Below are 19948 nucleotides of genomic sequence, written 5' to 3' on the forward strand. Positions count from 1 at the left end.
AGGACTCGCTCACAGATTACTCTAAAGTATTTCATTTTATTACTTAACCTTGAAAATATTGTCATTAATTAAAAAGCTGCAACAAAATTGTGAACAAATAAGTATAAATAACTGAGTTTCAGCTCAACTACATAAATATATTAAATTCCCAAAAATATTCAGACATTACACATTTCAGAAGAGACAGGCACACATTTCCCATTAAGTGAGGTATTCAATTGAAGTTGGAACTGCCGCCTTGTCGGAAAGACGCCAGTTTCCGACTTTTTTAGGTCGGATAGTGTTCCAACCTATTCAATTGGGCCGCTGTTTTTCCAACAGGTTGGCAATTCCGACTTGTCAGAAAACACGTTTATCGGTGGATTAGCCGCGAATCCACGTGTTTTGTCGGATTCACAGCCAAATCCGACAGGTTTTAGCCCCATTTCTGACAATGTCAATCCAACTTTAAAAAAAAGTCAGATATGAATTGTCGGGAACGTCCAAATCCGACAATTGAATACTGAAATGTCAGATCCTTTCTGTCGGAAAAGATCCGACATCAATTGAATTCACCCCTAAGTCATATAGGAGGTTAAAGGAACCTCCTGTATTGCAGTGTGAATCTGCTTTTCATTGTGTGCCATGTGGCAATGAACGATCAATGGGGGTAATTCCAAGTTGATCGCAGCAGGAATTTTGTTAGCAGTTGGGCAAAACCATGTGCACTGCAGGGGAGGCAGATATAACATGTGCAGAAAGAGTTAGATTTAGGTGGGTTATTTTGTTTCTGTGCAGGGTAAATACTGGCTGCTTTATTTTTACACTGCAAATTAGATTGCAGATTGAACACATCACACCCAAATCTAACTCTCTCTGCACATATTAAATCTGCCTCCCCTGCAGTGCACATGGTTTTGCCCAACTGCTAACAAAATTCCTGCTGCGATCAACTTGGAATTACCCCCCATGATGGGTCCCAATTGCATAACAGGAGTTAAAACTGGATTTGCTTTTAGCTATGGAGGTGAGATCCTTTTTTGAGGCTTATCCTCACTAGCCAATGAGAATGCAGTGAAGGGAAAAAAAATATAAAACTACCTTCCGATGTCTTATGAGAGTAGGAGCTGAAAACGACGAGGGACCGTGTTGTGCTCACAGCGGGAGTTCTAGGTGACTCCCTGAAATACATTTCACAGGCTGGCTTGTTCACATTGTCCTCTCAGTGAACAAGCCAGTCAAGAGATTTCTAAGAAGATACTGGGCTGGATGTACTATCCTTTCAGTATATACCCCGCCACACATCACATCAATTCTAATTGCATAAGCACTAACATATGCGAATAGTATCGCAAAGGACAGCTCTCCAAATAAGAGCTGTCCCTTGCGATGCGCTCTGGTCCCTGGACTTCCGGGATTACGACCCAGGAGGACGCTACGGACGTGGGGCATACTAGGCGGGATCCTTCACACAGTGTGATGCGGGCCCACAGGTTTCTATAGTGTAACACCAGCTATAGCTGGCATTACCCACTGTATCGTCAGGGCTTTAATTCAACAGGAAATGTGGTAAAACCCAAAAACTGAGTTTTTACCGCAAAACGCTTTAGAACATCCTGCCCCTGGAGACAGTCTGGAGTCCGGAATAAAACACCCAATATCAGCTTCTAAGGCTGGGTACACTCTAGAACACTACTGTATATTGTTTTGAGTGATGAACACTATATTGGCAGCAGGCCGGCGTGTGTGTTCAGTTCACCCGATATGTTTGTGAATAACATCGTTTAGACATATCGTGTTGGCACTGCAGCACAGCCGATGCTAATATATCTGTCTGTGTGTACAGGCGACCCACCGACTAGCCATACACCTGTGCAGGGACTGATATCACAGCTGTGTGGGCAGTTGTGATGTTTGCACAGACATATGGAGCAGTCGATTGGTAAGTGTGTATTGTTACCAAATCATACGCTATGTCAGCAGATCCATCGCCATAGTGTTTACCCAGTCTAACTGGTATTTATCTACCTTATCTCTATCCAAGATTTGATCAATCTCCTTGAAAGAGACATTACGGGGAGGGTGGCATCTGTGTAATCTGTGTAAATAATATGGGGGATGTAATCATGTACTACATATCTTGTGTCATTCTGGGGGAGGTGCAGCATGTGGTGTATTAAGATATGACACTACAAGGGGGTTGGAGGGGAGAATCTGTGTCAGGTAATATCAGGGATGTAATGTCACTTCATGTCTTGTGTCAGTCTGGGGCAGGATATCACATATGGTACGAAGCTGATACCATAAATCCATTTTTCTGTTGTTTTTTTAGAGTGATAGTAAAATGACCTACAATCAGAATTACAGAAATACAGTGGGCATAATCCTACTGTGGTTTTTGACCACACATTCTGGCCACACCCCAGGTCTGTAGTGTCCACATTAGTAGTGCCCCTTACATATAACGCACATAGTAGTAGTGCCCACAGTAGTAGTGCCACATAGTGCCCACAGTAGTAGTGGCACATATAATGACCACAGTAGTAGTGCCCCTAACACTAACACCCACAGTAGCAGTGCCACACATAATGCCCATAGTCATAGTGCCCTTTACACTAACATCCACAATATTAGTGCCATTCTTAATGCCCACAGTAGTAGTGCCACACATAATGGGGGTCATTCCGACCCGATCGCTCACTGCAGTTTATCGCAGTGCAGCGATCGGGTTGGATCTGCTCATGCGCCGGCGCCGCATTTCGACTGGCGAATGCAGGACGGCCGTTGTCCGTAGCGATCGCCTCTGTCTGATTGACAGGCAGAGGCGGGAGTGGGCTGTTTGGCGGCATCCAGCCCACCATTGGGGACCGTTGAGGGGGGCGGGCCGCAGCAGCTGCGTGACGTCACACGCAGCCGCTGCGACCCGGGCAGCGAAGAGGTTCTCCCGGCCAGCTGCAGGAGCTGCGCTGGCCGGGAGTTACTCCTGAAATGCAAAAGCATTGCAACTGTGCGATGCTTTTGCATTTCTGCAGGGGGTGCCCGGCACTGACATGCGGGGCGGACTAGCCCTGTGCTGGGCGTCCCCCTGCATGTCTGAGTGCCTGATCGTAGCTGTGCACAGCTACGATCAACTCGGAATGACCCCCAATGCCAATAGTCATAGTGCCCTTTACACTAACATCCACAGTACTAGTGCCGCACATAGGGGGTAATTCTGAGTTGATCGCAGCTTCAAGTTTGTTAGCAATTGGGCAAAACCATGTGCACTGCAGAGGAGGCAGATATAACATGTGCAGAGAGAGATAGATTTGGGTGTGGTGTGTTCAATCTGCAATCTAAATTGCAGTGTAAAAATAAAGCAGCCAGTATTTACCCTGCATAGAAACAAAATAACCCACCCAAATCTAACTCTCTCTGCAAATGTTATATCTGCCCCCCCTGCAGTGCACATGGTTTTGCCCAACTGCTAAAAAATTTCCTGCTGCGATCAACTTGGAATTACCCCCCTAATGCCCATAGTAGTGCCCCTTACACATAACAACCACAGTAGCAGTGCCACATATAATGCCCACAGTAGTAGTGCCTCTTACATATATGGTTCAGGAATGGAGGGGAGAGAGAAGGGAGTGTGGTACTTAGACGGAAGATGATGGGTAGAGGGAGATGTTTGTTTAACCCAAGAAAGGACAAGGGGCCTAATTCAAACCTGATCACTCGCTAGGGTTTTTTTGTACTGCTGCGAATAGTCGCCGCCCATAGGGGAGTGTATTTTCACTTTGCAAGTGTGCGAACCCATGTGTAGCAGAGCTGTACGAACAGATATTATGCAGTCTCTGAGTAGTCCAGGACTTACTCAGCCGCTGCGATCACTTCAGCCTGTCCGGGACCGGAATTGACGTCAGACACCCGCCCTGCAAACGCTTGGACACCCCTGCGTTTTTTTCCAACCACTCCCAGAAAATGTTCAGTTGCCACCCACAAACGGCTTCTTCCTGTCAATCTCCTTGCGATTGCCCGTGCGAATGGATTCTCCGCACAAACCCATCGCTGAGCAGCGATCCGCTTTGTACCTGTGCGACGCGCCTGCGCATTGCGGTGCATATGCATGCACAGTTCTGACCTGATCGCAGCGCTGCAAAAAACGCTAGCGAGCGATCAAGTCTGAATTACCTCCAAAGAGAGAAAGTCCTGACTTGTGTTTAAGCTACTTACCTTTATTTCCTTGCCTAAGTATGGACATATTTACACATGAAGGTACTGTTTAACAAACTGAAAAGGCTATAAGGTCACTATGGACCTCATTCAGTTAGGATTGCAATATTTGCAAATCGCAATCTGGCCGATTAATGAACAACTGTGCATGTGCAGCGTTCTCATTGCACACGCATAAGTAAAATAGTGACAGAAATTGCGTACATATTGTGATCGCAATGTAGCCGCTGTTTGACTGATAGGAAGCCAGCGTTTCTGGGCGGAAACCTGCCATTTTCTGGCTGTGTTTTAAAAAACGCAGGTATGCCCAGGCATTTTTAAGGATGGCCACTGATGTCAGCGATAACCACTTCCAGCATCTTGTGTCGCAAGAATTGTGGATGATCTTGCCTGGCACAGATAGAAAAAATCTTTGATGTTCGGGAATTGCATATGGTTTTGCGATCAGCCCATATATTCTGGTAGCAGATACTGTGCAGAGTATATTCAGGCTTGGTCACACAGGTACAAACAGAAAAATCAAGGCACAAACAGAAAAAGTCCTAGCACTTCTTATGCTCCATCACCAGTCCTCTGCAGTGACTTGCAGCCACACACATGCCATGCTACCCAGCACGGCCAATGTCCATAGTCCCTGGCGCTGCAAACTGATCCCTGCTCACTGGTCCCTAATAGGCAACAGCACAATGCACTGTGGGTGTTTGAGAGTTTTAAACCCCTCTCCTGCACCTGGCTTCCTGCTGTCTCTGGATGAGCTGAAAAACCCAGACCTCTGTGTCTCTAGTTGCAGCTGTGCAATTCAGAAAGGCCAGAATTTTAAACCTCCACTACAGGTGCAGAATGTGCAGGCTCTGTTTTCATCTCCCTTGGAGGGAGCTGATCCCACCAGAATGTGGGCAATTGTGGCGAGACACAAGCCCTCTCACCACAAGATAGATAGATAGATAGATAGATAGATAGATAGATAGATAGATAGATAGATAGATAGATAGATAGATAGATAGATTAGATTGATTCACATATCTGGAAACACCACCTTTGACCATTCTGTGACATCACTGAGGGTGGAGGGACAGAGTAGAAGCCACTGGCAGTGAAACAGGGTGCAAGCGGTGGGCCAGGGCCCCATGGCAGCAGTACCCCTGCAACTACTAAACCTACACCCTTGGCCCTCATCTGTGTCTGAGGTGACAGTTCCCCCTATACTAGAACGATTACAGATGTAACCCACATATATGGACTGGACTGAATATATGTATATGCATAAAGATCAATAGTAATAATATTGTAAATATATATAGGCACTATTTGAAATGCCTGTGAATATATGTATGTATTATATCAGAATATATGGACACTAGTATAGAAGGATCTAGAAATATGCTCACGAGGGACCTAACACTAGTATAGAAGGATCTAGAAATATGCTCACGAGGGACCTAACTGCCATACCTGGGCTCACGGGAGGAGCACGAGCAGTCCAGGAGGAGGTTAGAAATAAAACTGCCAGGGCTGAGCGAGGGCAGAGGCTGTTCGGTTGGAGCTGTGGTCGGATGCCTGAGGAGAGGAGAGCGTGATTGAGGAGAGGACGGACGTCACTGTGTCTGACCGGAATTAACCCGGGAGCAAAGGAGTGGAGGCGGAGCCGCAAAGCAGCGCTGTCAGCGGCGGCATAGACATATCAGTGTAAGCCGCCAGTATTAAGGGAAGAGACGCGGGGAGGAGCGAGACAGCGAGACGAGACTCCAGGGAGGAGCTATACCGTTGGGCAGCCAAGGTCTCCGTGTGACGGATGAGCGGCCGAGGTCCTCTGGAGAGGGGAGCTGGGACGTAGCAGCCTCCTGAGAAGGGAGATATCATACCGCTGCCTCCGCTGTACTTGTGAGTACTATATACGCACAGACGACCATATAATCAAAATACAGACTAACATCAGTATAGTCAGAGAGCGTGGATAGTGTATAACACTACAAACACTACCAAAGCGCTCGCGACAGCCGGAGGGTATCTGTGCGTCAAGCATCATTTACACAGCACGCGCCTAGGAGTGACAGCAGTAGGATGATAACTGCACAGCCCAGTTGAAAGATAGTAAAGCAGTATCTTTTGCAATAGATACTATAGGTACTTTTGGCCACTAAGTATTTCTGCTCAGTAAGAGGCTGGGGGAGTAAGTTGTCAGCAGTTGAACTGTATAGCAGCCGTCTGACATTTCTCTACTGCATCTGATCCAACAACTAATATAACCCCAGCTGTAGTTATTATATTGAAATGGAGCAAGAGAAAATATATTTATAGAAAGAGCAAGAGTAGATACAGGATACGACCTATTGACTCAGAGTAATGGTAACAAATAGTAACAGTTACCATATAACTACATGTTTCCTGATTTAGGAATAAAAGGAATTGCTTATGCTGATTTAAATCCTAAGGGAATACAGTGAACATTGAATCTACAAGATAGATAGATATATATATATATATATATACTATATTCTCGGACACATCTGGAATTAATTTGACTCTCTTTAGTAGTGACATAACTAAGGGCCCCAATGTATATACACTGCAGTTAGAAGAGTTGCTTGAGTTACTGGTAACTTATTCTTAGAATACCCGGGTATTCAGGTATTAGCCTCTATTACACAAGAGTTACATTTTTTGGTCTATTGATAATTTACTTTTTTTGTATTGCATGCAGATGTTTTTGTATATGGAATAGCGAAAACTGTATGTCTATCTCATTATACCTTATATAAATTATATGGATGTAAGTATTAATAAAGCCCTTATTGTGTTGAACCTATATGACAGAAACATACAATTATACTTACCGTCGAAGGGTTCAGCAGGACGTGACTGACCTGGAAAAGAAGAGGAAGGTATTTACTTTATAATTATAACTTATTATACTGCCTTAACCAACACAATATAACTCCCTGCTCACAATAGTCTCGTTCTGAAAGGATAATAAAGGCTAGGGAGGTTTGGGCTTACCTGAGCGAGCCCAAAAATATAATAGCTCAGGTGGAGGCACATCATACTAATAATACTAACCATCTGGTGTTAGTGGATACTAACACGGATAAAGGGGTGGTTACACAGAGTAACTAGTTGGGAAAAATCAAACATGTTTGATATACCCAGCTAGTTAGACCAACTATTTATTGCCGTTTTTCACCGTGTGGGAGCAAAGAAGTAATTATCATTTGTTCCCACACACTGCCAGATTATCATTCCAACCAGCCAACTAGTTGGCTGGTTGGAATGGTATTGTTCTGATGTATGGCCAGCTTTATACCAGGGAATTCGCCATAATGAGATTTCCTTGACAGGTACAGACCTCAACACAGGCAAGGTTTGCTGGTAAAAGATCAAATTATCTAGGTTTTAAAAAGACATACAAAATGCATGACAAATGATAGCTTATTGCAGTTGGGTTGTTCCTCTTGCTGCGACTGTTGAAATTCACTGCTGGGGGTACGCTGTGCACTATGACTAATCAGGGCAGTAACTAGGTGTGAGCGGACAGTGTGTAGCACATAACGCAATTGCCATGTGGGCGCAACTGCCTGCATCCACCTGCCATCCGGTGCATGATGGAGAAGAGAGTGCCCTGCTGCAAAGCCACCTCCCTGGGACTGATGCTGTGCCTGTGACCCCTTCAAGAGCCGCCCACCCACTGCTACTGCTATGTCTGTCCTGCCCTCCATCACCTGTTGCAGCTAGTTGGCTCCGAGCACACAAAGTTGCTGCCGCTGTCCAGCCTGGCAGGTGTTGACGGTAAGCAGACCCCGGCTGCTGCAGCCTAAGAGAGGGGCAGAGAATGCCAGCAGCTGCCAGAGCCCACTGCTGCCTGTTACTGGGCGACCACACTGATCCCCAGCTGAGGCTGACTGGCAGGATCTGTGTGTGTGTTTCACTTTGGGGCTCCAGAGCTATATAAAAAGGATACAATAAAAATGGAAACCATACAGGCCATACATTTCTATCCTAGAGAGAAACTTTATTTATGAGGAAATTGTTGCTGACTAACACAGGTGATACAGGTATATAGGCTAGGAGTGTGCTATGTTTGTGTAAAAAGGGGGACTCTGCTGCCGTAATATGTAAAAAGGGGGACTTTGCTGCAGTAATGTGTAAATGGGGGACTCTGCCTGCTGTAATGTGTAAAAAGGGGACTCTGCCTGCCGCATTGTGTAAAAAAGGGGGACTTTTCTGCCATAATGTGTAAAAAGGGGACTCTGCCTGCCTAATGTTTAAAAAGGGGGACTCTGCTGCCATAATGTGTTAAATCGGGACTCTGCCTGTTGTAATGTGTAAAAAGGGGACTCTACCTGCCTAATTTTTTAAAAAGGGGGACTCTGCTGCCATAATGTGTAAAAAGGGGGACTCTTCTGCTGTAATGTGTAAAAGAGGACTCTACCTGCCGTAATGTATAAAAGTGGGCTCTAACTGACGTAATGTGTGTTTGGGGCTCTACCTGGAGTAATGTGTAAAATGGGGCTCTACCTGGTGTATGTGTAATGGAGACTACTGTATAGCATAGTATAAATTGGTATTATTTTGCAGCCACACCCCTATATTTTTGATGTGCGCCTAAGGTACGCACTGGCCCTATTTTTTATATGGTGGGGGGCACCGATGCTGTTTCTTGCACACAGCGCTAAAATGTCTTGTTACGGCACTGTGACTAATGATAGCGCTGACTTCTTCTGCATCCGGCAGTGACTACACACGTGTTTGGAGAGCAGCCATTCTGTGCTCTCAGAACTGGGGGCACTTCCAGGATCAGCCATCTGAAAATGGAAACGCTCTTGATAAACATACGCAGCAGACTGTGGGATGATTTGTTCTTCTTTGATTGTTTCTACCTATGGTAATCTACCAATTAAACTGAGATGCCAGTCATATCTGTGAGAACTAATTATAAAGCAGCACTGTAAACCAGTCTGATGGACCAACAAATAGTAACCTTTCTTGCTTGTGAATATGTAATTCAATTCAATAGCAAGTTTGAAAACTAGCATTTGAATAACAATTTAATCCCTTTTCACTGTACCAGAGACAATCTGTTTTATTGCGACTTCTGTTGCACTGAAGCAATAATTACGAAATCAGATAATGATTTCTGTTTGTGTGAGATCGCTTCTGTACATAGAGTACTGGTCTGAATGCACTTTAATTTTTAATGATATTCATGTGAAGATGCCAGATGAGACCTGAGTGCACTGTCTGAACCCTGTTCTCCTGCGTGTCACTGGACAGATGTTGCTATGTGTCACCAGCTGAACTGTAAGACACACTGCAGGGTTTGAGAGTTGCCAGGCTGCAAAAAAACACAGCAAGTCAACTTCATTATGATTCTAAAAAAGATGCTAATTTGCCTGCTTCAGCTGTTAGGGAAATTCCCCGAAGGGATCAGTTGCCATTTTGTCTATTGCACCACAATTGAAGCTTCAGGGGTTAAAAAAAAATCACTTCTAAGGTAACATGGCTTGCATCTGTATATTTTCCATCAGCCTAAGGCTGGGTACATACCTGAACGACAAAGCTTCTGATCCACCATTGCGCAGACAGCAGCTAGGGTTACCACCTCATCCCTTTAATTATGGACACATATTAATTACACAGGTTCTGTGGCTGGCTGACTTCAAAACTCCATTTCACCTGGTTTTAATCAGCCACAGAACCTGTGTAATTAATATGTGCCCAGAATTAAAGGGATAAGGTAGTAACCCTAGCAGCAGCCATACACACTTACCAATCGACCGCTCGATGGACCTACAGCAAAGTACTGATTACCGGTACTGTGGCTGGGACAGCATAGTTCCACATGGAGTTAATGTGGAACATCAGGATTTCCCAGGTTTAGCAGAGCAGCAGCAGGACTGAAGGGTCCAGTCCAGGTTTTGCCTCAATCAGTTGTCAGCCAGAAGCTATGCTAATTAATTAATTAATTAATTAACAACACCTGTAATCTGCCTTTAAGCATGTGTTCAGTGAACAGAGACATTGCTCCTGACAGCAGTTAATGCCCAGGTGAAAGGTGGGAGTGTGGGGTTATGTTAGATGCTGTCTGGAACATACATTTTTGTGATTACCAGTACTATATATACAGTATTCACTTGATAATTGACATATACCTGACATAGGCCGGGATCCGTCATATATTGCATTTTGCTTGCAATGCATCCCGCCAGTCATCGCAAGCATAATTGCGTGTATTAATGCTGTATTCCTGAAGAATATCACAAATGACATCTCTCCCAGAAAGGGCTGTCCTTTGCGATAGAAAGGGTTTAGGACCCAGGAGTTCTTCTGTGCATGTGTCAAGTGACGCACACGCCACAGGGGATGCTGGGAGGGATCCAGTTGGATCCCTCTCACGGGGAAATGCGAAAAGAAGTCCATAATATTCTATTGGGCAATGCCATCTAAAGATAGCTTGCCCATCACATCACATCTAAGCTTGGTGCATATGAGAAAAGCTCCCAAACCCCGAAAACAGTATTTTTAACTTTGCTGCATCCTGCCCACGGTATCTAACAGTCATATGCTGTGATGCAATGCATAAGTGGCAAAATATTAACCAATTACAATATATCACTGTAAAAACAGCCGGCATCCCATACACCGGGATCACATACCAATCCCCTTTTCAGATTGCTTACCTGACAACAGTTATAACATGCAAATCCGGCTAAAATAAGCATCTCCCGATCTGCCAAAATATAGCACTAATTGCCCATACCCCCCTTAACCCAAATGCCCACTTTTGGATGAAACGCTGCTGTAGATCTAGAGATTATATTATCCTATTGGGGCCAAGCTGCAGAAGGCAAAGCAAGAGTTTGGTAAATCTGAAAGCTTCACCACGCCCATAGAAAGTGGAATCTGCTGTGGTCCCTCCTTCATACATGTGGGGGATCCTTAATATTTGCTGGTTTCCCCCAAACAATGGGTGTTTTGGGGGGATATACCACAAATATTATTTGATAAATAGGACCCTTAATCCCCTGTTCTATAATTTAAAATGTCCTTTTTATGATCTTAAATCAATTTTATTCAGTGATCAGCTGCCGGGTGTAATGCCGCCTCAGATCGGCGGCCATGCAGTATGCCGGCTGAACTCAGACCTTTTTTAAATGTTCATAAACGTTGATAATGTTGTGACAAGGGGCGGCCTGCCCCCTACATTTGCCCCTGGTGAGGTAAATAAATATCTTAGAACACCTATTTTGAAATAAGAGGTTCTAGCAATGACATGTACATGTTACAGAAGTAATGCTATATGACATTGTAAATATCCTTGCTAATGAGTTTTATACAAGTAGTTATCTGCTATAATCCTCTGTAAGATGCTCTACTTGGCTCCCTGGTGGGTGATTCAAAAATAAGATATTGTGTCACTCAGTCACAATGTGACAAAGGTGCAGCATGCGGAATTGTTGTTGCATGTAACAAATCACACCCACACACATGTACAATATGTTGCATGTTGTCTCATACAACTGAATAGGATTTACCTCTGCTGTGCATTAAAATCAGTGTAGCACTAGCCTTACATAAGGATATTACAGCGTGTAGATCAGGCTGTCATGGAAACATTTAACAAAACAATATTTCCCTAACACTTTTACATGTGTATTTGAATTCTGGGATAATTTTAGACTTGGTTTTCTTTTAAATACTTGTATAATATGTTAAACCATAATATTTGGTTTTACATTATAGTAATAAAAAAATATTTTATTATACAAGGATGGTTCAATAAATAAGCTTACAAAACTTCTCATTGCGTAAATTTGTTCAACTCGTACATATACACATAATCAATGGTGTGGCATTGGTATAGATTGTTTTTCCACATAGTCCCCATACTTGTCTAAGCATTTGTTCTAATGGTAAACCAATATTAATTAATGTTTAAAATGACTAGCTCTCTATTTTAACTCTGGCTTTACCTATTTTTCTATTATGTATGAGATATAATATTAGTATGGATAGATGAAATAGAACGACAGTGACCTTATATGACCTTAAAATTAAGAATTCCAATGGTGAAGAGCCGTTAGGTCAGTGGTAAGAGGGTCGGTTCAGCATCAGTAAGGTCTGGGGTTCGATTCTCGGCAAGCAAGATACTTATTGGTTTATGAATTTATTTTATTGAATTTATTTTATTTTATTATAATAAATAAGTGCATATATTTTTATATAGTATTATACAAACAGACCTTCAATTGATTCTTATTCCATCTTGTCCTATTTAGAGGAAATGAATTCCATTTATTTAATTGAGTCTATTTGCATATAGACGTTGTATATAGATAATAATTTGGTGCCATATAGTAACAGCTGACTATCTGAGTATCAACTAGAAAGATTAAGAATGTTAAAAACTAAAACAAAGACGGGGAAAAAACGTGCACAGCCACTAGGAGAGTGGTTAAGGCACCGGTTTAGAAGGGACAGAGTCCAGGGGTCGAAAAATCTCTTTTCATTTTTAAATATGTTTGTGAATTTGAATGGATAAATGAAAAATATATGTAGGTGATATCTCTCTTTGACAGATAAATAGATAGTAATATTTCAGCTATTTTAAGTTCAGTATATTTTTTATATACAAAGAATTAATTGTATAAGTAAGAGGAAAAAGTCCGATATCTTTTGATAAACATGCAGTGCTATGTAGCAGATATGTAATTAGAATGATTTAGTACACTTGTGATAATCCTATGGACGAATAGGAGAGAAAAGTTAATTAGGATGATCAGGGATATAAGGCAATTCAGATACAAGGCACATTACTCTCGGAGGAAGCACCCAGGTGTGAAACGCGTTAGAGGTAATCTGCTGATCATTCTACAAGTGATAATTCCACACTGGGAACCTCTGCTAAAGATGGGAGCTACGGACGGCTGACGCGATTTTACATCTGACCGCCGGCTGGGAGTCCTTTCAATAGGACGCGGCCAGCCAGCCGACGGCACAAGCGAGCAGCAAGGCGTCCATATACAAGCGGCTCCAGCGTAGCGTGTGATCATCAGGCACAGCGGACAAGCATAGGTGAGCTGGAAGCTAAGGACAACAGACAGGACTCCACACATTTGAACCGCCAACTGGTCTCCCTTGGTGGAGATGCGGGCAGCCAGCTGACAGCAGGAGTCATATGTGCATACGTCCTTATACAAGTGGCTCCAGTTCACTGCACCCTGGGACATTCAGATACAACTGACAAGAACGGGTGAGAGGTTGTCATCAATCACTGTTGTGCTTAGTGGAAACATACATCAGTATTGTCCGGATAAATTAAGCTGGGACGGCAACTTGCTTTTACATGCTAATTGAACAAACATTGAAATCATGAGACATTGTTTCTGAATATCTACGTGTGGTTTCTTATAAGAGACTGTGTTACAATTAACAGAACAGCAGCATAGAGGCGATTGACAGCATTTTATTCAATTTATTTCTTGCACTGCAGGCTAATATACAAGACTTTCTCAACATAGTATTAAGAAACATTTTAATAAGGTGTATTATCGGGAGATATTTATTTGCACAAAGTGTATACAATTTATAGTTAAGGAATTAAGTGAGCTCACTTGAAAGTTGTATTTAGGTTTTTAATGAATTTTATATACAGATATTATTGAAATAAATACTGGACAATTATTCAATGAATGAGTGATTTCATTCATATATGCACCTTGGATTAATATAGCGCAATACAGTCACTTTCTTTTGTTTTAATGGTAAACCAAGGCATCTATCCCGGCATAGAATAAATCTGAGTCAAATGCCTAAAGGCAGGGCATGACGGCTGGCTGAACTTCACAGGTGGTTGTGAATCACCTATTTGTTTACCAAAATGACTAATGGGCCCTACACACTGGCTGACACCAGTGAAAGATCTCGTTCATTAATGAACAAGGTACCATTCATATCTTTCAGTGTGTAGGCACCAGCGATGAACGATGCGCGGCCCCGCGTTCGTTCATCACTGGTGCCGGCTCGTTTAAACATGCAAGTCAATATGGACAATCTTGTCCATATTAGCATGCAGTGCTATGGAGCTAGGTGACGGGGGGAGTAAAGAAACTTCACTCCGTCCGTCACCCCCACACACACACACAGCCGGCTCGCCCGCCAACCGTATCGGCCGTCGGGCACCTCGCCCTGCAATCATGAAGTGTGTAGGGCCCGTCATTACTCTAATGAATCTGTCTTCCTGAATCTGACCTTCAATGTATCACAAATTGTCATCTCTGGTGGACATGTTTGGTCAGCTGAATCGCTTCTCATCTTGAACGCTTGTCCTGCCATTATTAAAGGCACTGCATTAAACCCAAACATGTCTCTGTGACATGACATTATCACTGTGCACCTCATCAAGCTGGCAATGAATTTCATCTGCTGATGTGCCCTTTAGTGGCAGGAAATATGATCTCACCTCAATGTTTGACCATGTTTCCGCCAACCCCGCCCTTTTATAACTCATGTTGGGACAGTATTACTGATATGAGGTACAGTCTAATGGCCATGAGGGGAAGCAGTGGTTTACCTGCTGTGGCCTGGTGGGAAATTATAATGAAATAGAGAACTTTACACATGTGAGAGGTTATTAATCCATCCTTGTATATAGAATATAATATTATTAGCATTTATCTCATAGTGCTGTACAGATAATTCACAGTGCTAATTAGTGATGAGCGGGTTGGGTTCCTCGGAAATCGAACCCCCCCAAACTTCACCCATTTTACACGGGTCCGAGTTAACCGTATGGCTCGGTTAACCCGAGCGCGCCCGAACGTCATCATCCCGCTGTCGGATTCTCGCGAGATTCGGATTCTATATAAGCAGAAGCGCGTCGCCGCCATTTTCACTCGTGCATTGGAAATGTTAGGGAGAGGACGTGGCTGGCGTCCTCTCCGTTTATTAATCTTGATGCAAATATTTGTGCTTATTGCTTAATTGTGGGGACTGGGGAGCAGCTGTATTATATAGGAGGAGTACAGTGCAGAGTTTTGCTGACAGTGACCACCAGTATACGTTGTCTGCCTGAAAAACACTCCATATCTGTGCTCAGTGTGCTGCATATATCTGTGCTCACACTGCTTAATTGTGGGGACTGGGGAGCAGCTGTATTATATAGGAGGAGTACAGTGCAGAGTTTTGCTGACAGTGACCACCAGTATACGTTGTCTGCCTGAAAAACACTCCATATCTGTGCTCAGTGTGCTGCATATATCTGTGCTCACACTGCTTTATTGTGGGGACTGGGGACCACCATTATATTATATAGGAGGAGTACAGTGCAGAGTTTTGCTGACAGTGACCACCAGTATACGTTGTCTGCCTGAAAAACACTCCATATCTGTGCTCAGTATGCTGCATATATCTGTGCTCACACTGCTTTATTGTGGGAACTTGGGACCAGCAGTATTATATAGGAGGAGTACAGTGCAGAGTTTTGCTGACAGTGACCACCAGTATACGTTGTCTGCTTGAAAAACACTCCATATCTGTGCTCAGTGTGCTGCATATATCTGTGCTCACACTGCTTTATTGTGGGGACTGGGGACCACCAGTATATTATATAGGAGGAGTACAGTGCAGAGTTTTGCTGACCAGTGACCACCAGTATACGTTGTCTGCCTGAAAAACACTCCATATCTGTGCTCAGTGTGCTGTATATATCTGTGCTCACACTGCTTTATTGTGGGGACTGGGGACCAGCAGTATTATATAGGAGGAGTACAGTGCAGCGTTTTGCTGACCAGTGACCACCAGTATATATAGCAGTACGGTACGGAAGGCCACTGCTCTACCTACCTCTGTGTCGTCAAGTATACTATCCATCTAGATTCTATACCTGTGGTGCATTTTAGTTTTGCAGTTTGCTGACAGTGACCACCAGTATATATAGCAGTACGGTACGGAAGGTCACTGCTCTACCTACCTCTGTGTCATCAAGTATACTATCCATCTAGATTCTATACCTGTGGTGCATTTTAGTTTTGCAGTTTGCTGACAGTGACCACCAGTATATATAGCAGTACGGTACGGAAGGCCACTGCTCTACCTACCTCTGTGTCGTCAAGTTTACTATCCATCCATACCTGTGGTGCATTTCAGTTGTGCGCAGTATATATAGTAGTAGGCCATTGCTATTGATACTGGCATATAATTCCACACATTAAAAAAATGGAGAACAAAAATGTGGAGGTTAAAATAGGGAAAGATCAAGATCCACTTCCACCTCGTGCTGAACCTGCTGCCACTAGTCATGGCCGAGACGATGAAATGCCATCAACGTCGTCTGCCAAGGCCGATGCCCAATGTCATAGTAGAGAGCATGTAAAATCCAAAAAACAAAAGTTCAGTAAAGTGACCCAAAAATCAAAATTGAAAGCGTCTGATGAGAAGCGTAAACTTGCCAATATGCCATTTACGACACGGAGTGGCAAGGAACGGCTGAGACCCTGGCCTATGTTCATGGCTAGTGGTTCAGATTCACATGAGGATGGAAGCACTCATCCTCTCGCTAGAAAAATGAAAAGACTTAAGCTGGCAAAAGCACAGCAAAGAACTGTGCGTTCTTCTAAATCACAAATCCCCAAGGAGAGTCCAATTATGTCGGTTGCGATGCCTGACCTTCCCAACACTGGACGGGAAGAGCTTGCACCTTCCACCATTTTCACGCCCCCTGCAAGTGCTGGAAGGAGCACCCGCAGTCCAGTTCCTGATAGTCAAATTGAAGATGTCACTGTTGAAGTACACCAGGATGAGGATATGGGTGTTGCTGGCGCTGGGGAGGAAATTGACAAGGAGGATTCTGATGGTGAGGTGGTTTGTTTAAGTCAGGCACCCGGGGAGACACCTTTTGTCCGTGGGACGAATATGGCCATTGACATGCCTGGTCAAAATACAAAAAAAAATCACCTCTTCGGTGTGGAATTATTTCAACACAAATGTGGACAACAGGTGTCAAGCCGTGTGTTGCCTTTGTCAAGCTGTAATAAGTAGGGGTAAGGACGTTAACCACCTAGGAACATCCTCCCTTATACGTCACCTGGTCCGCATTCATCAGAAGTCAGTGACAAGTTCAAAAACTTTGGATGACAGCGGAAGCAGTCCACTGACCACTAAATCCCTTCCTCTTATAACCAAGCTCCTGCAAACCACACCACCAACTCCCTCAGTGTCAATTTCCACCTTACACAGGAAAGCCAATAGTCCTGCAGGCCATGTTACTGGCAAGTCTGACTAGTCCTCTCCTGCCTGGGATTCCTCCGATGCATTCTTGAGTGTAACGCCTACTGCTGCTGGCGCTGCTGTTGTTGCTGCTGGGAGTTGATCGTCATCCCAGAGGGGAAGTCGGAAGACCACTTGTACTACTTCCAGTAAGCAATTGACTGTCCAACAGTCCTTTGCAAGGAAGATGAAATATCACAGCAGTCATCCTGCTGCAAAGCGGATAACTCAGGTCTTGTCAGCCTGGGTGGTGAGAAACGTGGTTCCGGTATCCACCGTTAATTCACAGGCAACTAGAGACTTGTTTGAGGTACTGTGTCCCCGGTACCAAATACCATCTAGGTTCTATTTCTCTAGGCAGGCGATACCGAAAATGTACACAGACCTCAGAAAAAGACTCACCAGTGTCCTAAAAAATGCAGTTGTACCCAATGTCCACTTAACCACGGACATGTGGACAAGTGGAGCAGGGCAGACTCAGGACTATATGACTGTGACAGCCCACTGGGTAGATGTATTGCCTCCCGCAGCAAGAACAGCAGCGGCGGCATCAGTAGCAGCATCTCACAAATGCCAACTCGTTCCTAGGCAGGCTACGCTTTGTATCACCGCTTTCCATAAGAGGCACACAGCTGACAACCTCTTACAGAAACTGAGGTACATCATCGCAGAATGGCTTACCCCAATTGGACTCTCCTGGGGATTTGTGACATCGGACAACGCCAGCAATATTGTGCGTAAAATACATCTGGGCAAATTCCAGCACGTCCCATGTTTTGCACATACATTGAATTTGGTGGTGCAGAATTATTTAAAAAACGACAGGGGCGTGCAAGAGATGCTGTCGGTGGCCTGAAGAATTGCGGGCCACTTTCGGCATTCAGCCACCGCGTGCCGCAGACTGGAGCACCAGCAAACAGTCCTGAACCTGCCCTGCCATCATCTGAAGCAAGAGGTGGTAACGAGGTGGAATTCAACCCTCTATATGCTTCAGAGGATGGAGGAGCAGCAAAAGGCCATTCAAGCCTATACATCTGCCCACGATATAGGCAAAGGAGGGGGAATGCACCTGACTCAAGCGCAGTGGAGAATGATTTAAACGTTGTGCAAGGTTCTGCAACCCTTTTGAACTTGCCACACGTGAAGTCAGTTCAGACACTGCCAGCCTGAGTCAGGTCATTCCCCTCATCAGGCTTTTGCAGAAGAAGCTGAAGAAATTGAAGGAGGAGCTAAAACAGAGCGATTCCGCTAGGCATGTGGGACTTGTGGATGGAGCCCTTAATTCGCTTAACCAGGATTCACGGGTGGTCAATCTGTTGAAATCAGAGCACTACATTTTGGCCACCGTGCTCGATCCTAGATTTAAAACCTACGTTGTATCTCTCTTTCCGGCAGACACAAGTCTGCAGAGGTTCAAAGACCTGCTGGTGAGAAAATTGTCAAGTCAAGCGGAACGTGACTCGTCAACAGCTCCTCCTTCACATTCTCCCGCAACTGGGCGTGCGAGGAAAAGGCTAAGAATTCCGAGCCCACCCGCTGGCGGTGATGCAGGGCAGTCTGGAGCGAGTGCTGACATCTGGTCCGGACTGAAGGACCTGCCAACGATTACTGACATGTCGTCTACTGTCACTGCATATGATTCTGTCACCATTGAAAGAATGGTGGAGGATTATATGAGTGACCGCATCCAAGTAGGCACGTCAGACAGTCCGTACGTATACTGGCAGGAAAAAGAGGCAATTTGGAGGCCCTTGCACAAACTGGCTTTATTCTACCTACGTTGCCCTCCCTCCAGTGTGTACTCCGAAAGAGTGTTTAGCTCACCTTGTCAGCAATCGGCGTACGAGGTTACTTCCAGAAAATGTGGAGAAGATGATGTTCATCAAATTGAATTATAATCAATTCCTCCGTGGAGACATTCACCAGCAATTGCCTCCAGAAAGTACACAGGGACCTGAGATGGTGGATTCCAGTGGGGACGAATTAATAATCTGTGAGGAGGGGGATGTACACAGTGAAAGGGGTGAGGAATCGGAGGATGATGATGAGGTGGACATCTTGCCTCTGTAGAGCCAGTTTGTGCAAGGAGAGATTGATTGCTTCTTTTTTGGTGGGGGCCCAAACCAACCAGTCATTTCAGTCACAGTCGTGTGACAGACCCTGTCGCTGAAATGATGGGTTTGTTAAAGTGTGCATGTCCTGTTTATAAAACATAAGGGTGGGTGGGAGGGCCCAAGGACAATTCCATCTTGCACCTCTTTTTTCTTTCATTTTTCTTTGCATCATGTGCTGTTTGGGGACTTAGTCACACATCGACCTTGGTGCGCCTCTTTTTTTCTTTGCATCATGTGCTGTTTGGGGACTATTTTTTTGAAGTGCCATCCTGCCTGACACTGCAGTGCCACTCCTAGATGGGCCAGGTGTTTGTGTCGGCCACTTGTGTCGCTTAGCTTAGCCATCCAGCGACCTCGGTGCAAATTTTAGGACTAAAAATAAT

At 44.4% G+C, this 19948-nt stretch overlaps 1 protein-coding gene and 1 long non-coding RNA gene across 2 annotated transcripts in view; one reads left to right on the forward strand and one right to left on the reverse strand.

The window, feature by feature from the left end:
• The window catches only part of LOC134949041 (uncharacterized), a 42230-nt gene that overhangs the window by 7106 nt on the left and 15176 nt on the right, over positions 1-19948 (reverse strand). Inside the window, exon 2 of the long non-coding RNA XR_010183088.1 lies at positions 7026-7055. This is a non-coding gene — a long non-coding RNA (uncharacterized LOC134949041). The remainder of the gene's footprint in view (positions 1-7025; positions 7056-19948) is intronic.
• Positions 5668-19948, forward strand: part of CD99L2 (CD99 molecule like 2) — a 192808-nt gene continuing 178527 nt past the window's right edge. Inside the window, exons 1-2 of the mRNA XM_063937373.1 lie at positions 5668-6072; positions 7006-7073. The gene's annotated coding sequence lies outside the window, so the exon portion shown is untranslated. The remainder of the gene's footprint in view (positions 6073-7005; positions 7074-19948) is intronic.

Source organism: Pseudophryne corroboree, chromosome 8 (genome assembly GCF_028390025.1).
Source record: "Pseudophryne corroboree isolate aPseCor3 chromosome 8, aPseCor3.hap2, whole genome shotgun sequence".
In the NCBI taxonomy this organism is placed as follows: domain Eukaryota; kingdom Metazoa; phylum Chordata; class Amphibia; order Anura; family Myobatrachidae; genus Pseudophryne; species Pseudophryne corroboree.